Source organism: Rhinopithecus roxellana, chromosome 21 (genome assembly GCF_007565055.1).
Source record: "Rhinopithecus roxellana isolate Shanxi Qingling chromosome 21, ASM756505v1, whole genome shotgun sequence".
In the NCBI taxonomy this organism is placed as follows: Eukaryota; Metazoa; Chordata; class Mammalia; order Primates; family Cercopithecidae; genus Rhinopithecus; species Rhinopithecus roxellana.
In genome coordinates this window covers 58246524-58263693 of record NC_044569.1, presented here as the reverse complement: position 1 = coordinate 58263693, position 17170 = coordinate 58246524, and positions in this window count along the sequence as shown.

Sequence of the window (17170 nt, the reverse complement as noted above, 5' to 3'; positions counted from 1 at the left end):
CTCTGAAAGCTTCTTTCTTCTTTCTATCCAAAGATATTTCCTTTTTAAACATGGGCCTCAATGTGCTCCTGTATATCTCATTGCAGATACTGTGAAGACAGTGTTAGCAAACTTCTCAAAGGAAGCAATGGTGTAACTCTGTGAGATGAATTCACACACCACAAAGCAGTTTTTGAGAAGTCTTCTGTACAATTTCTATCTGAGGATATTTCATTTCTCGCCATAGGATTCTATGCTATCTAAAATATCACTTTGTGATTCCACAAAAACAGTGCTAGCAAACTCCTCCATGAAAGAGTGGTGTAACTGTATGACATGAATTTACACATCAAAAAGCATTTTCTCAGAAAGTTTCTTTCTAGGTTTTATCTGAGGATATTTCCGTTGTCAACGTAGGCTTCAACGCGATCCAAAATATCACTTCTCAGATTTCACAAAAGCAGTGCTACCAACGCTCCATGACAGAGTGGTGTAACTCTGTGACATTAATTCACACGTCACAAAGAAGTCTCTCAGAAAGCTTCTTTCTGGTTTTTATCTGAGGATATTTCTTTTGTCACCTAGACTTCAAAGCAATCATAAATATCCCTTCTCAGATTCATAAAAACAGTGCTAGAAAGCCCCTCCATGAAAGAGTTGTGTAACATTGTGTGATGAATTCACACATCCCAAAGTAGTTTCTCAGAAAGCTTCTTTCGGGTTTTAATCTGAAGATATTTCCTTTGTCACCATAGGCTTCATAGCGATCAAAAATATCCCTGTCAGATTCCACAAAAACAGTACTAGCAAACAGCTCCATGAGAGAGTAGTGTAAGTCTGTGAGATGAATTCGCACATTCCAAAGCATTTTCACAGAAAGCTTCTTTCTCATTTATATCTGAGGATATTTCCTTTGTCACCATAGGCTTCAAAGCAATCCACAGTATCACTTCTCAGATTGCACAAACAGTGCTAGCCAACGGCTGCATAAAAGAGTTTTGTAACTCTGTGAGATGAATTCAAACATCACAAAGCAGTTTCTCAGAAAGCTTCCTTTCTTCTTTTTAAATGAAGATATTTCCTTTTTAAACATGCACCTCAATGCGCTCCCATATAGCTCTTTGCAGATTCTACAAAAACAGTGTTAGAAAACTTCTCTCTTTTTTTTTTTTAATTATACTTTAAGTTCTAGGGTACATGTGCATAACGTGCAGGTTTGTTACATATGTATACTTATGCCATGTTGGTGTGCTGCACCCATCAACTCGTCAGCATCCATCAATTCATCATTTATGTCTTGTATAACTCCCCAATGCAAGCCCTCCCTCCTCCCCCCTCCCCCCTCCCCATGATAGGCCCCAGTGCGTGATGTTCCCCTTCCCGAGTCCAAGTGATCCCATTGTTCAGTTCCCACCTATGAGTGAGAACATGTGGTGTTTGGTTTTCTGTTCTTGTGATAGTTTGCTAAGAATGATGGTTTCCAGCTGCATCCATGTCCCTACAAAGGACGCAAACTCATCCTTTTTTATGGCTGCATAGTATTCCATGGTGTATATGTGCCACATTTTCTTAATCCAGTCTGTCACAGATGGACATTTGGGTTGATTCCAAGTCTTTGCTATTGTGAATACTGCCGCAATAAACATACGTGTGCATGTGTCTTTGTAGTAGACTAATTTATAATCCTTTGGGTATATACCCAGTAGTGGGATGGCTGGGTCATATGGTACATCTAGTTCTAGATCCTTGAGGAATTGCCATACTGTTTTCCATAATGGTTGAACTAGTTTACAATCCCACCAACAGTGCAAAAGTGTTCCTATTTCTCCACATCCTCTCCAGCACCTGTTGTTTCCTGACTTCTTAATGATTGCCATTCTAACTGGTGTGAGATGGTATCTCATTGTGGTTTTGATTTGCATTTCTCTGATGGCGAGTGACGATGAGCATTTTTTCATGTGTCTGTTGGCTGTATGAATATCTTCTTTTGAGAAATGTCTGTTCATATCCTTTCCCCACTTTTTGATGGGGTTGTTTGTTTTTTCTCGTATATTTGTTTGAGTTCTTTGTAGATTCTGGATATTAGCCCTTTGTCAGATGAGTAGGTTGCAAAAATTTTCTCCCATTCTGTAGGTTGCCTGTTCACTCTGATGGTAGTTTCTTTTGCTGTGCAAAAGCTCTTTAGTTTAATGAGATCCCATTTGTCAATTTTTGCTTTTGCTGCCGTTGCTTTTGGTGTTTTAGACATGAAGTCCTTGCTCATGCCTATGTCCTGAATGGTACTACCTAGATTTTCTTCTAGGGTTTTTATGGTATTAGGTCTAACATTTAAGTCTCTAATCCATCTTGAATTAATCTTCGTATAAGGAGTAAGGAAAGGATCCAGTTTCAGCTTTCTACTTATGGCTAGCCAATTTTCCCAGCACCATTTATTAAATAGGGAATCCTTTCCCCATTTCTTGTTTCTCTCAGGTTTGTCAAAGATCAGATGGCTGTAGATGTGTGGTATTATTTCTGAGGACTCTGTTCTGTTCCATTGATCTATATCTCTGTTTTGGTACCAGTACCATGCTGTTCTGGTGACTGTAGCCTTGTAGTATAGTTTGAAGTCAGGTAGCGTGACGCCTCCAGCTTTGTCCTTTTGACTTAGGATTGTCTTGGCAATGCGGGCCCTTTTTTGGTTCCATATGAACTTTAAAGCAGTTTTTTTCCAATTCTGTGAAGAAACTCATTGGTAGCTTGATGGGGATGGCATTGAATCTATAAATAACCTTGGACAGTATGGCCATTTTCACGATATTAATTCTTCCTATCCATGAGCATGGTATGTTCTTCCATTTGTTTGTGTCCTCTTTTATTTCACTGAGCAGTGGTTTGTAGTTCTCCTTGAAGAGGTCCTTTACATCCCTTGTAAGCTGGATTCCTAGGTATTTTATTCTCTTTGAAGCAATTGTGAATGGAAGTTCATTCCTGATTTGGCTCTCTGCTTGTCTGTTACTGGTGTATAAGAATGCTTGTGATTTTTGCACATTAATTTTGTATCCTGAGACTTTGCTGAAGTTGCTTATCAGCTTAAGGAGATTTTGGGCTGAGACGATGGGGTTTTCTAAATATACAATCATGTCATCTGCAAACAGGGACAATTTGACTTCTTCCTTTCCTAACTGAATACCCTTGATTTCTTTCTCTTACCTGATTGCCCTAGCCAGAACTTCCAACACTATGTTGAATAGGAGTGGTGAGAGAGGGCATCCCTGTCTTGTGCCAGTTTTCAAAGGGAATTTTTCCAGTTTTTGCCCATTCAGTATGATATTAGCTGTGGGTTTGTCATAAATAGCTCTTATTATTTTGAGGTACGTTCCATCAGTACCGAATTTATTGAGCGTTTTTAGCATGAAGGGCTGTTGAATTTTGTCAAAAGCCTTTTCTGCATCTATTGAGACAATCATGTGGTTCTTGTCTTTGGTTCTGTTTATATGCTGGATTACGTTTATTGATTTGCGAATGTTGAACCAGCCTTGCATCCCAGGGATGAAGCCCACTTGATCATGGTGGATAAGCTTTTGGATGTGCTGCTGAATCCGGTTTGCCAGTATTTTATTGAGAATTTTGCATCAATGTTCATCAGGGATATTGGTCTAAAATTCTCTTTTTTTGATATGTCTCTGCCAGGCTTTGGTATCAGGATGATGTTGGACTCATAAAATGAGTTAGGGAGGATTCCCTCTTTTTCTGTTGATTGGAATAGTTTCAGAAGGAATGGTACCAGCTCCTCCTTGTACCTCTGGTAGAATTCAGCTGTGAATCCATCTGGACCTGGACTTTTTTTGTTGGGTAGGCTATTAATTGTTGCCTCAATTTCAGAGCCTGCTATTGGTCTATTCAGGGATTCAACTTCTTCCTGGTTTAGCCTTGGGAGAGTGTAAGTGTCCAGGAATTTATCCATTTCTTCTAGATTTTCTAGTTGATTTGCGTAGAGGCGTTTATAGTATTCTCTGATGGTAGTTTGTATTTCTGTGGGGTCAGTGGTGATATCCCCTTTATCATTTTTTATTGCATCTATTTGATTCCTCTCTCTTTTCTTCTTTATTAGCCTTGCTAGCGGTCTGTCAATTTTGTTGATCTTTTCAAAAAACCAACTCCTGGATTCATTGATTTTTTGGAGGGTTTTTTGTGTCTCTATCTCCTTCAGTTCGGCTCTGATCTTAGTTATTTCTTGCCTTCTGCTAGCTTTTGAATGTGTTTGCTCTTGCCTCTCTAGTTCTTTTAATTGTGATGTTAGAGTGTCAATTTTAGATCTTTCCTGCTTTCTCTTGTGGGCATTTAGTGCTATAAATTTCCCTCTCCACACTGTTATAAATGTGTCCCAGAGATTCTGGTATGTTGTATCTTTGTTCTCATTGGTTTCAAAGAACATCTTTATTTCCGCTTTCATTTCGTTATGTACCCAGTAGTCATTCAGGAGCAGGTTGTTCAGTTTCCATGTAGTTGAGCGGTTTTGATTGAGTTTCTTAGTCCTGAGTTCTAGTTTGATTGCACTGTGGTCTGAGAGACAGTTTGTTATAATTTCTGTTCTTTTACATTTGCTGAGGAGTGCTTTACTTCCAATTATGTGGTCAATTTTGGAATAAGTGCGATGTGGTGCTGAGAAGAATGTATATTCTGTTGATTTGGGGTGGAGAGTTCTATAGATGTCTATTAGGTCGGCTTGGTGCAGAGATGAGTTCAATTCCTGGATATCCTTGTTAACTTTCTGTCTCGTTGATCTGTCTAATGTTGACAGCGGAGTGTTGAAGTCTCCCATTATTATTGTATGGGAGTCTAAGTCTCTTTGTAAGTCTCTAAGGACTTGCTTTATGAATCTGGGTGCTCCTGTATTGGGTGCATATATATTTAGGAGAGTTAGCTCTTCCTGTTGAATTGATCCCTTTACCATTATGTAATGGCCTTCTTTGTCTCTTTTGATCTTTGATGGTTTAAAGTCTGTTTTATCAGAGACAAGGATTGCAACCCCTGCTTTTTTTTGTTCTCCATTTGCTTGGTAGATCTTCCTCCATCCCTTTATTTTGAGCCTATGTATGTCTCTGCATGTGAGATGGGTCTCCTGAATACAGCAGACTGATGGGTCTTGACTCTTTATCCAGTCTGCCAGTCTGTGTCTTTTAATTGGAGCATTTAGTCCATTAACATTTAAGGTTAATATGGTTATGTGTGAACTTGATCCTGCCGTTATGATATTAACTGGTTATGTTGCTCGTTAGTCGATGCAGTTTCTTCCTAGCCTCGATGGTCTTTACATTTTGGCATGTTTTTGCGATGGCTGGTACCGGTTGTTCCTTTCCATGTTTAGGGCTTCCTTCAGGGTCTCTTGTAAGGCAGGCCTGGTGGTGACAAAATCTCTAAGCATTTGCTTATCTGTAAAGGATTTTATTTCTCCTTCACTGATGAAACTTAGTTTGGCTGGATATGAAATTCTGGGTTGAAAATTCTTTTCTTTAAGAACGTTGAATATTGGCCCCCACTCTCTTCTGGCTTGTAGAGTTTCTGCCGAGAGATCTGCTGTTAGTCTGATGGGCTTCCCTTTGTGGGTTACCCGACCTTTCTCTCTGGCTGCCCTTAAGATTTTTTCCTTCATTTCAACTTCGGTGAATCTGGCAATTATGTGTCTTGGAGTTGCTCTTCTGGAGGAGTATCTTTGTGGCGTTCTCTGTATTTCCTGAATTTGAATGTTGTCCTGCCCTACTAGGTTGGGGAAGTTCTCCTGGATGATATCCTGAAGAGTGTTTTCCAACTTGGTTCCATTTTCCCCCTCACTTTCAGGCACCCCAATCAGACGTAGATTTGGTCTTTTTACGTAATCCCATACTTCTTGCAGGCTTTGCTCATTTCTTTTTCTTCTTTTTTCTTTTGGTTTCTCTTCTCGCTTCATTTCATTCATTTGATCTTCAATCGCTGATACTCTTTCTTCCAGTTGATCGAGTCGGTTACTGAAGCTTGTGCATTTGTCACGTATTTCTCGTGTCATGGTTTTCATCTCTGTCATTTCGTTTATGATCTTCTCTGCATTAATTAGTCTAGCTGTCAATTCTTCCACTCTTTTTTCAAGATTTTTAGTTTCTTTGCGCTGGGTACGTAATTCCTCCTTTAGCTCTGAGAAGTTTGATGGACTGAAGCCTTCTTCTCTCCTCTCGTCCAAGTCATTCTCTGACCAGCTTTGATCCGTTGCTGGCGATGGGCTGTGCTCCTCAGTTGAAAATGCAGAAATCACCGGTCTTCTGTGTCACTCGCGCTGGGAGTTGGAGACTGGAGCTGTTCCTATTCGGCCATCTTGCTCCGCCCCCCTCAAGAACACCAGAAAACTTCTCAATGAAAGCAGTGGTGTAAGTCTGTGAGATGAATTCACACACCACAAAGCAGTTTCCGAGAAGCCTTCTACCCAGTTTTTATCTGAGGATATTTCTTTTCTCACCATAGGAATCTAGGCTATCCAAAATATCACTTCTGTGATTCCATAAAAACAGTGCTAGCAAACTCCTCCATGAAAGAGTGGTGTAACACTATGTGATGAATTCATAAATCACAAAGCAATTTCTCATAAAGCTTCTTTCTTCTTTTTATCCAAGGATAATTCCTTTTTAAACACGGGCCCCAATGTGCTCCTGTATATCTCATTGCAGATCCTGCAAAAGCAGTGTTAGCAAACCTCTCAATGAAAGCAATGGTGGTACTCTCTGAGATGAATTCAACCATCACAAAGCAGTTTCTGAGAAGTCTTATCTCCAGTTTTTATCTGAGGATATTTCATTTCTTACCACGGGATTCAATGCTATCCAAAGTATCACTTCTGAGATTCCACAAAACAGTGCTAGCAAACTTCTCCATGATAGAGTGGTGTAACTCTGTGAGTTGAATTCACATATCACAAGGCAGTTTTTCAGAAAAGCTATATCTAGTTTTTATCTGAGGATATTTCCTTTTTCACCATAGGCTTCAAAACGGTCCAAAACATAACTTCTCAGATTCCACAAAAACAGTGCAAGCAAAGGGCTCCATGAAAGAGTGGTGCAACTCTGTGAAATTAATTCACACACCCAGAAGCAGTTTCTCAGAAAGCTTCTTTCTGGTTTTTCTCTGAGGATATTTCCTTTTTCACCATAGGCTTTAAAGCAATCAAAAATACCTCTTATGAGATTCCACATATACAGTGCTAGCAAACTGCTCCATGAAAGTGTAGTGTAACTCTGTGAGATGAATTCACACATCACAAAGCAGTTTCTTGGAAAGCTTCTTTCTTGCTTTTATCTGAGGATATTTCAAGCCTCGTTGCGCCCCCGTGTTTCTCATTGCAGATTCTGCGACAACAGTGTTAGCAAACTTCTCGATGAAAGCAATGATGTAACACCGTGAGATGAATTCACACACCACAACGTGGTTTCTGAGAAGGCTTCTCTCCAGTTTATATCTGAGGATATTTCATTTCTCACCATTGGAATCAATGCTATGCAAAATATCACATCTGAGATTCCACAAAAACAGTGCTAGCAAACTCCTCCATGAAAGAGTGGTGCATTTCTGTGAGATGAATTGAAAATTCCAAAGCAGATTCTCACAAAGCTTCTTTCCACAGTGATGTAACTCTCAGATGAATTCAGAAATCACAAAGCTGCTTCTTAGAAAGTTTCTTTCTTCTTTTTTCTGAAGATATTTCCTATATAAACACAGACCTCAATGCGCTCCCGTATATCTCATTGCATATTCTGTGAAAACAGTGTTAACAATCTTATCAATGAAAGCAATGGTGTAACTCTGTGAGATGAATTCACACATCACAATGCAGTTTCTGAGAAGGCATCTGTCTAGTTTTTATCTGGGGATATTTCATTTCTCACCATTGGATTCTATGCAATCCAAAATATCACTTCTGTGATACCACAAAAACAGTGCTAGCAAATTCCTCCATGAAAGAGTAGGGTAACTCTGTGAGACGAATTCACACATCACAAAGCATTTTCTCAGAAACCTTCTTTCTTGTTTTTATCTAAGGATATTTCAGGCCTCAGTGCACTCCCGTATATCTCTTTGCAGATTCCATGAAATATTGTTAGGCAACTTCTCAATGGAAAGTGTGATATAGCTCTTTGAGATGAATTCACACATCACAAAGCAGTTTCTCAGAAGGCTTCTCTATAGAATTTATCTAAGGATATTTAATTTGTCACCATAGGACTCAATGCCCTCGGAATATTCCATGGCAGATACCATGAAAACAGTGTTAACAAACTGCTCAATGTAACAAAAAGTGTATCTCTGTGAGATGAATACACTCATCACAAAGCAGTTTCTCATAAAGCTTTTTCTAGTTTTCACTGAGGATATTTCCTTTATTACCTTAGGCTTCAAAGCAGTCAAAACTATCCCTTCTCAGATTGAATAAATACAGTTCTAGGAAACTGCTCCTTGAAAGAATAGTGTAACTCTGTATGATGAATTCACAGATCACAAAGCCGTTTCTCAGAAAGCTCCTTTCTTCTCTTTATCTCAGGATATTTCCTTTTTAAACATGGGCCTCAATGCGCTCCTGTGTATCTCATTGCAGATTCTGTGAAAATAGTCTTAGCAAACTTCTCAATGACAGTAATGGTAGAACTCTCTGAGATGAATTCACACACCACAAAGTAGTTTCTGAGAGGCTGCTCTCCAGTTTTTATCTTTTTCTTGCCTTTATCTGAGGATATTTCAGGCCTCAATGAGCCCCCGTGTGTCTCATTGCAGATTCTATGACAACAGTGTTAGCAAACATCTCAATGAAAGCAATGATGTAACATTGGGAGATGAATTCACACACAACAAAGCAGTTTCTGAGAAGGCTTCTCTATAGTTTATATCTGAGGATATTTCATTTTTCACCATGGGATTCAATGCTATCCAAAATATCACATCTGAGATTCCACAAAAACAGTGCTAGCAAACTCCTCCATGAAAGAGTCATGTAACTCTCTGAGATGAATTCACAACTCACAAAGCAGTTTCTCAGACAGCTTCTTTCTAGTTTTTATATGAGGATATTTCCTTTCTTACCATGGGCATCAAAGCGATCGAAATTATCACCTCTCAGATTCCACAAAAACTGTGTTAGCCAACGGCTCCATGAAAGAGTGATGTAACTTGCAGATTAATTCAGAAATCACAAAGCAGGTTCCCATAAAACTTCTTTCTTCTTTTTATCAAAAGACATTTCCTTTATAAACACGGGCCTCATTGTGCTCCCATATATCTCATTGCAGATTCTGCGAAAACAGTGTTAGCAAACTTTCAATGAAAGCATTGGTGTAACTCTGTGAGATGAATTCACACACCACAAAGCAGTTTCTGAGAAGGCTTCTGTCCACTTTTTATCAGGATATTTCATTTCTCACCATAGGATTGTATGCAATCCAAAATATCACTTCTGTGATTCCAAAAAACAGTGCTAGCAAATTCCTCCATGAAAAGTGGTGTAATTTTGTGAGATCAATTCACACTTCACAAAGCAGTTTCTCAGAAATATTATTTCTAGTTTTAATCTGAGGAGATTTCCTTTGTCACCATAGGCTTCAAAGTGAACAAAAATATCCCTTGTGAGATTCCACAAAAACATTTCTACCAAGCGGCTCCATGAAACAGTTGTGTAATACTGGGACATGAATTCACAAATCACAAAGCAGTTTCTCAGAGAGCTTCCTTCTGGTTTTCATCTGCATATATTTCCTTTGTCACCATAGGCTTCAAAGCGATCCAAAACACCCCTTCTCACCTTCCACAAAAACAGTGCTACACAAAGGCTCCATGAAAGAGTGGTGTAACTCTGTGAGACGAATTCACTAATCATAAAGCTGTTTCTCAGAAAGCTTCTTTATGGTTTTTGTCTGAAGATATTTCCTTTGCCACCATAGGCTTCAAAGTGATCCAGAATATCCCTTCTCACATTCCACAAAGACAGTGCTAGCAAACGGCTCCATGAAAGAGTTGTGTAACACTGTGAGAATAATTCACAGATTACAAAGCAGTTTTTCAGAAAGCATCCTTCTGGATTTTATCTGAGGATATTTCCTTTGTCACCATAGGCTTCAAAGTGATCAAAAATATCCCTTCTCAGATTCCACAAAAACAGTGCTAGCAAGCAGCTTCATGAAAAAGTATTGTACTTCTGTGAGATGAACTCACACATCACATAGCAGTTTCTCAGAAAATTTCTTTCTGGTTTTTATCTGAGGATATTTCCTTTGTCACCATGGGCTTCAAAGCAATAAAAATATCCCTTCTCAGATTCCACAAAAATAGTGGTAGCAAAAGGATCCGTGAAAGAGTAGTGTAATTCTGTGTGATGAATTCTCACATCACAAAACAGTTTCTCAGAATGCTTCTTTCTTCTTTTTATCTGAAGATATACTTTTTAAACACGGGCCTCAATGTGCTCTTGTATATCTCATTGCAGATTCTGCGACAACAGTGTTAGCAAACTTCTCAGTGAAAGCAATTGTGTAACTCTGTGAGATGAATTCACGCACTACAAAGCAGTTTCTGAGACAGCTTCTGTCTAGTTTTTATCTGAGGATATTTCATTTCTCATTGTAGGATTCAATGGTATCCAAAATATCGCTTCTGTGATTCCACAAAGACAGTGCTAGCAAACTCCTTCATGAAAGAGTGGTGAAACTCTGCGAGATGAATTCACACATCACAAAGCAGTTTGTCAGAAAGCTTCCTTCTAATTTTTATCTGAGGATATTTCCTTTGTCACCGTAGGCTTCAAAGCAATCAAAAATATCCCTTCTCAGATTCTGTAAAAACAGTGGTAGCAAACTGCTCCATGAAAGACCTAGGTAACACTTTGAGATAAATTCACACATCACAAAGCAATTTCCCAGAAAACTTCTCTCTGGTTTTTATCTGAGGATATCTCCTTTGTCATCATGGGCTTCAAAGTGAAAAAAAAAATATCCCTTCTCAGATTCTACAAAAACAATGGTAGCCAACAGATCCATGAAACAGCAGTGTAACTCTGTGTGATGAATTCTTACATCACAAAACAGTTTCTCAGAAAGCTTCTTTCTTCTTATTATCCAAAGATATATACTTTTTAAACACGGACCTCAATGTGCTCTCATATATCTCATTGCAGATTCTGCGACAATAGTGTTAGCAAACTTCTCAATGAAAGCAATTGTGTAACTCTGTGAGATGAAATCACACACCACAAAGCAGTTTCTGAGATGGCTTCTGTCCAGTTTTTATCAGAGGATATTTCATTTCTCACTGTAGGATTCAATGTTATCCAAAATATCACTTCTGAGATTCCTCAAAAACAGTGCTAGCAAATTCCTCCATGGCAGAGTGGTATAACTCTGTGAGATAAATTCACACATCACAAAGCAATTTCTCAGAAAGCTTCTTTCTAATTTTTATCTGAGGTTATTTCCTTTGTCTCCATAGGCTTCAAAGAAATGAAAAATATCCTTTCTCAAATTCCATAAAAACAGTGCTAGCAAACAGCTTCATGAAAGAATTATGTAACATTTTGAGATGAATTCACACGTCACAAAGCAGTTTCTCGGAAAGCTTCTATCTGTTTTTTATCTGAGGATGTTTCCTTTGTCAACATAGGCTTCAAAGCGATTCAAAATATCACTTCTCAGATTCCACAAAAACAATGCGATCCAATGGCTCTAGGAAAGAGTGATGTAACTCTGTGAGATGAAGTCACAAATCACAAGGCAGTTTCTCAGAAGCTTCTTTTGGGTTTTTATCTGAGGATATTTCTTTTGTCACCATAGGCTTCAGCGCGATCAAAAATATCCCTCCTCGGATTCCATAAAAACAGTGCTAACAAACGCCTCCACAAAAGAGTTGTGTAACACTCTGAGATGAATTCAAATATCACAAAACAGTTTTTCAAAAGGCTTCTTTCTTGTTTTTATCTGAAGATATTTCAGACCTCAATGTACTCCCATATATCTCATTGTAGATTCAGTGAAAATATTGTTAGGAAACTTCTCAAAGAATAGAGTGGTGTAACTCTGTGAGATGAATTCACACATCACAAAGCAGTTTCTCAGAAGGCTTCTCTCCAGTTTTTATCTAAGGATATTTAATTTTTCACCATAGGACTCAATGCCCTCGGAATATCCCATGGCAGATTCCACGAAAACAGTGTTAGCAAACTGCTCAATGTAACGAAAAGTGTGTCTCTGTGAGATGAATACACTCATCACAAAGCAGTTTCTCAAGAAGCTTTTTCTATTTTTATCTGAGGATATTTCCTTTATTACCTTAGGCTTCAAAGTGATCAAAACTATCCCTTCTCAGATTGAATAAGTACAGTTCTAGCAAACTGCTCCTTGAAAGAATAGTGTAACTCTGTGTGATGAATTCACAGATCACAAAGCCGTTTCAGAGAGCTTCTTTCTTCTTTTTATCCAAGGATATTTCCTTTTTAGACGCGGGCCTCAATGGACTCCTGAATATCTCATTGCAGATTCTGCAAAAACAGTGTTAGCAAAACTCTCAATGAAAGCAATGGTGTCATCCTCTGAGATGAATTCGCCACAAACACACAACTAAGCAGTTTCTAAGAAGGCACCTCTCCAGTTTTTATCTGAGGATATTTCATTTCTCACCATAGGATTCTATGCTATCAAAGATATCACTCTTGAGATTCCCCAAAAATACTGCAAGCAAACTCCTCCATGGAAGAGTGGTGTAAGTCTGTGAGATGAATTCACACATCACAAAACAGTTTCTCAGAAATCTTTCTAGTTTTCATCTGAGGATATTTCCTTTGTCACCATAGGTTTCAAAGCAATCCAAAATATCACTTCTCACATTTCACAGAAATAGTGCTAGCCAACGGCTCCACAAAAGAGTGTTGTAACTCCTTGAGATGAATTCACAAATTACAAAGCAGGTTCTCAGAAAGCTTCTTTTTTGTTTTTATCTGAGGATATTTCCTATTTGAACACATGCCTCAATGTGCTGTTGTATATCTCATTGCAGATTCCTCGAAAATATTGTTAGAAAACTTCTCAATGAAAAGTGTGGTGTAGCTCTGTGAGATGAATGCACACATCACAAAGTAGTTTCCCAGAAGGCTTCTCTCCAGTTTTTATCTAAGGATATTATTTTTTTTTACCGTAGGACTCAATGCCCTTGGGATATCCCATGGCAGATTCCACAAAAACAGTGTTAGCAAACTGCTCAATATATCGAAAAGTGTATCTCTGTGAAGGGAATACACTCATCACAAAGCAGTTTCTCAAAAAGCTTTTACTAGTTTTATCTGATGATATTTCCTTTGTAACCATAGGCTTCAAAGTGATCCAAAATGTCAATTCTCAGATTACACAAATACAATGCTAGCAAATTGCTCCATGAAAGAGTACTGTAACAATGTGTGATGAATTTTCATATCACAAAACAGTTTCTCAGAAATCTTCTTTTTTCTTTTTAGCAGATGATATTTCCTTTCTAAATACGGGCCTCAATACGCTCCCATATATCTTATTGTACATTCTGCAAAAACAGTTTTAGCAAACTTCTCAATGAAAGCAATGGTTTAACTCCATGAGATGAATTCATACACCAAAAAGCAGTTTATGAAAAGGCTTGTGTCCAGTTTTTATCTGAGGATATTTCATTTGTTACCCTAGGGTTCTATGGCATCCAAATTATCACTTCTGTGATTACACAAAAACAGTGCTAGCAAATTCCTCCATGAAAGAGTGGTGTAACTCTGTGAGATGAATTCACACATCACAAAACAGTTTCTCAGAAGACTTCTTTCTTGTTTTTATCTGAGGATCTTACAGTCCTCAATGTGCTACCGTGTATCTCATTGCAGATTCCAGGAAAATATTGTTAGGAAACTTCTCAAGGAATAGAATGGTGTAACTCTCTGAGATGAATTCACACATCACAAAGCAGTTTCTCAGAAGGCTTCTCTCCAGTTTTAATCTAAGGATGTTTAATTTTTCACCATAGGACTCAATGCCCTTGGAGTATCAAATGGCTAATTCCACGAAAATAGTGTTAGCAAACTACTCAATGTAACAAAAAGTGTATCTCTGTGAAGGGAATACACTCATCACAAAGCAGTTTCTGAAAATCCTTTTCTATTTTTATCTGAGGATATTTCCTTTGTTACCATAGGCTTCAGAGCGATCCAAACTATCCCTTCTCCGATTGAACAAATACATTCTAGCAAACTGCTCCTTGAAAGAATAGTGTAACTCTGTGTGATAAATTCACATATCATGAAGCCGTTTCTCAGAAAGCCTCTTTCTTCTTTTTATCCGATGATATTTCCTTTTTACACATGGGTCTCAAGGCACTCCCGTATATCTCATTGTAGATTCTGTGAAAACAGTGTTAGCAAACCTCTCAATGAAGTAAAGGTGTAACTCTCTGAGATGAATTCATACACTACAAAGCAGTTTCTGAGAAGGCTTCTCTCCAGTTTTTATCTGAGGATATTTCATTTCTCACCATAGGATTCTGTGCTATCCAAGATATCACTCTTGAGATTCCCCAAAAATACTGCAAGCAAACTCCTCCAGGAAAGAGTGGTGTAATTCTGTGAGATGAATTCACACATCACAAAGAAGTTTCTCAGAAAGCTTATTTCTTGTTTTTATATGAGGATATTTCCTATTTAAACAAAGGCCTCGATGAGCTACCATGTAGCTCATTACAGATTCCTCGAAAATATTGTTAGAGAACTTCTCAATGAAAAGTGTGGTGTAGCTCGGGGAAATGAATGCACACATCACAAGGCAGTTTCTCAGAAGCCTTCTCTCCAGTTTTTATCTAAGGATATTTAATTTTTCAACATAGGACTCAATGCCCTTGGAATATCCCATGGCAGATTCCACGAAAACAGTGTTAGCAAACTGCTCAATGTAACGAAAACTATCTCTGTGAGATGAATACAATAATCACAAAGCAGTTTCTCCAAAACTTTTTTCTAGTTTTATCTGAGGATATTTCCTTTGTTACCATAGGCATCAAAGTGATCCAAAATGTCCCTTCTCAGATTTCACAAATACAATGCTAGCAAACTGCTCCATGAAAGAGTAGTGTAACAATGTGTGATTAATTTTCACATCACAAAACAGTTTCTCAGAAATCTTTCTTCTTTTTATCTGAAAATATTTCATTTTTAAACACGGGCCTCAATGCGCTCCCATACATCTCATCGCAGATTCTGCGAAAACAGTGTTAGCAAACTTCTCAATGAAAGCAATGGTGTAACTCAGTAATAAGAATTCACATACTAAAAAGCAGTTTCTGAGAAGGCTTGTGTCCAGTTTTTATCTGAGGATATTTCATTTGTCACTGTAAGATTCTATGCTATACAAAATATCACTTCTGTGATTCCACAACAACAGTGCTACCACATTCTTTCATGAAAGAGTGGTGTAACTCTGTGAGATGCATTCTCATATCACAAAGCAGTTTCTCAGAAAGATTCTTTCTAGTTTTTATCTGAGGATATTTCCTTTGTCATCATAGGCTTCAAAGCAATCAAAATTATCACTTCTCAGATTCTACAAAAACAGTGCTAGCCAACAGCTCCATGACAAAGGGGTGTAACTCTGTGAGATGAATTCACACTTCACAAAAAAAATTCTCAGAAATCTTCTTTCTGGTTTTTATCTGAGGATATTTCCTTTGTCACCATAGGCTTCAAAGTGATCATAAATATCCCTTGTCAGATTCCACAAAAAGAGTGCTAGCCAATGGCTCCATGAAAGAGTGGTGTAATTCTGTGAGATGATTTCGCAAATCACAAAGCTGTTTCTCAGAATGTTTCTTTCTGGTTTTTATCTTAGGATATGTCCTTTGTCACTGTTGGCTTCAAAGTGATCCAAAATATCCCTTCTTAGATTCCACAAAAAAAGTGCTAGCAAACGGCTCCCTGAAAAAGTTGTGTACAACTGTGAGATGAATTCACACATCACCAAACGGTTTCTCAGAAAGTTTCTTTCTCGTTTCTATCTGAGGACATTTCGTTTGTCACCTTAGGCTTCAAAGTGATCAAAGATATCTGTTCTGAGATTCCACAAAAACAAGGCTAGCAAATGGCTCCATGAAAGAGTAGTTTAACTCTGAGATGAATTCATACATCACAAAGCAGTTTCTCAGAAAGCTTCTTTCTCGTTTTTATCTGAGGATATTTCCTTTGTCAACATAGGCTTCAAAGCGATCCAAAATATCACTTCGCAGATTCCACAAAAACAGTGCTAGCCAACGACTCCACAAAAGAGTGGTGTAACCATGAGATGTATTCACAAACCACAAAGCTGTTTCTAAGAAAGCTTCTTTCTGGATTTTATCTGACAATTTTTCCTTTGTCACCATAGGCTTCAAAGTGATTCAAATAATCCCTTCTCAGATTCCACAAAAACAGTGCTAGCAAAGGGCTCCCTGAAAGAGTTGTGTAACACTGTGAGATGAATGCACACATCACAAAGCAGTTTCTCAGAAAGCTTCTTTCTAATTTTTATCTAAGAATATTTCCTTTGTCACTATTGGATTCAAAGTGATCCAAAATATCATTTCTTAGATTCCACATAAACAGTGCTAGCAAATGATTCCATGAAAGAGTAGTGTAACTCCGTGAGATGAATTCACACATCACAAAGCAGTTTCCCAGAAAGCTTCTGTCCAGTTTTTATCTAAGGATATTTAATTTTTCACCATAGGACTCAATGCCCTCGGAATATCCCATGGCAGATTCCACAAAAATGGTGTTAGCAAACTGCTCAATTTAACAAAAAGTGTATCTCTGTGAGATGAATACACTCATCACAAAGCAGTGTCTCAAGAAGCTTTCTCTAGTTTTACCTGAGGATATTTCCTTTGTTACCATAGGCTTCAAAGCGATCCAAAATATCCCTTCTCACATTCCACAAATACAATATTAGCAACCTGCTCTATGGAAGGGTAGTGTAACTCTGTGGAATGAATTCTCACATCATAAAGCCATTTTCCAGAAAGGTTCTTTCTTCTTTTTATCCGTAGATATTTCCTTTATAAACACAGGCCTCAATGGACTCCTGTATATCTCATTGCAGATTCTGCAAAAACAGTGTTAACAAACTTCTCAAGGAAAGCAGTGGTGTAACTCTTTGAGATGACTTCACACACCACAAAG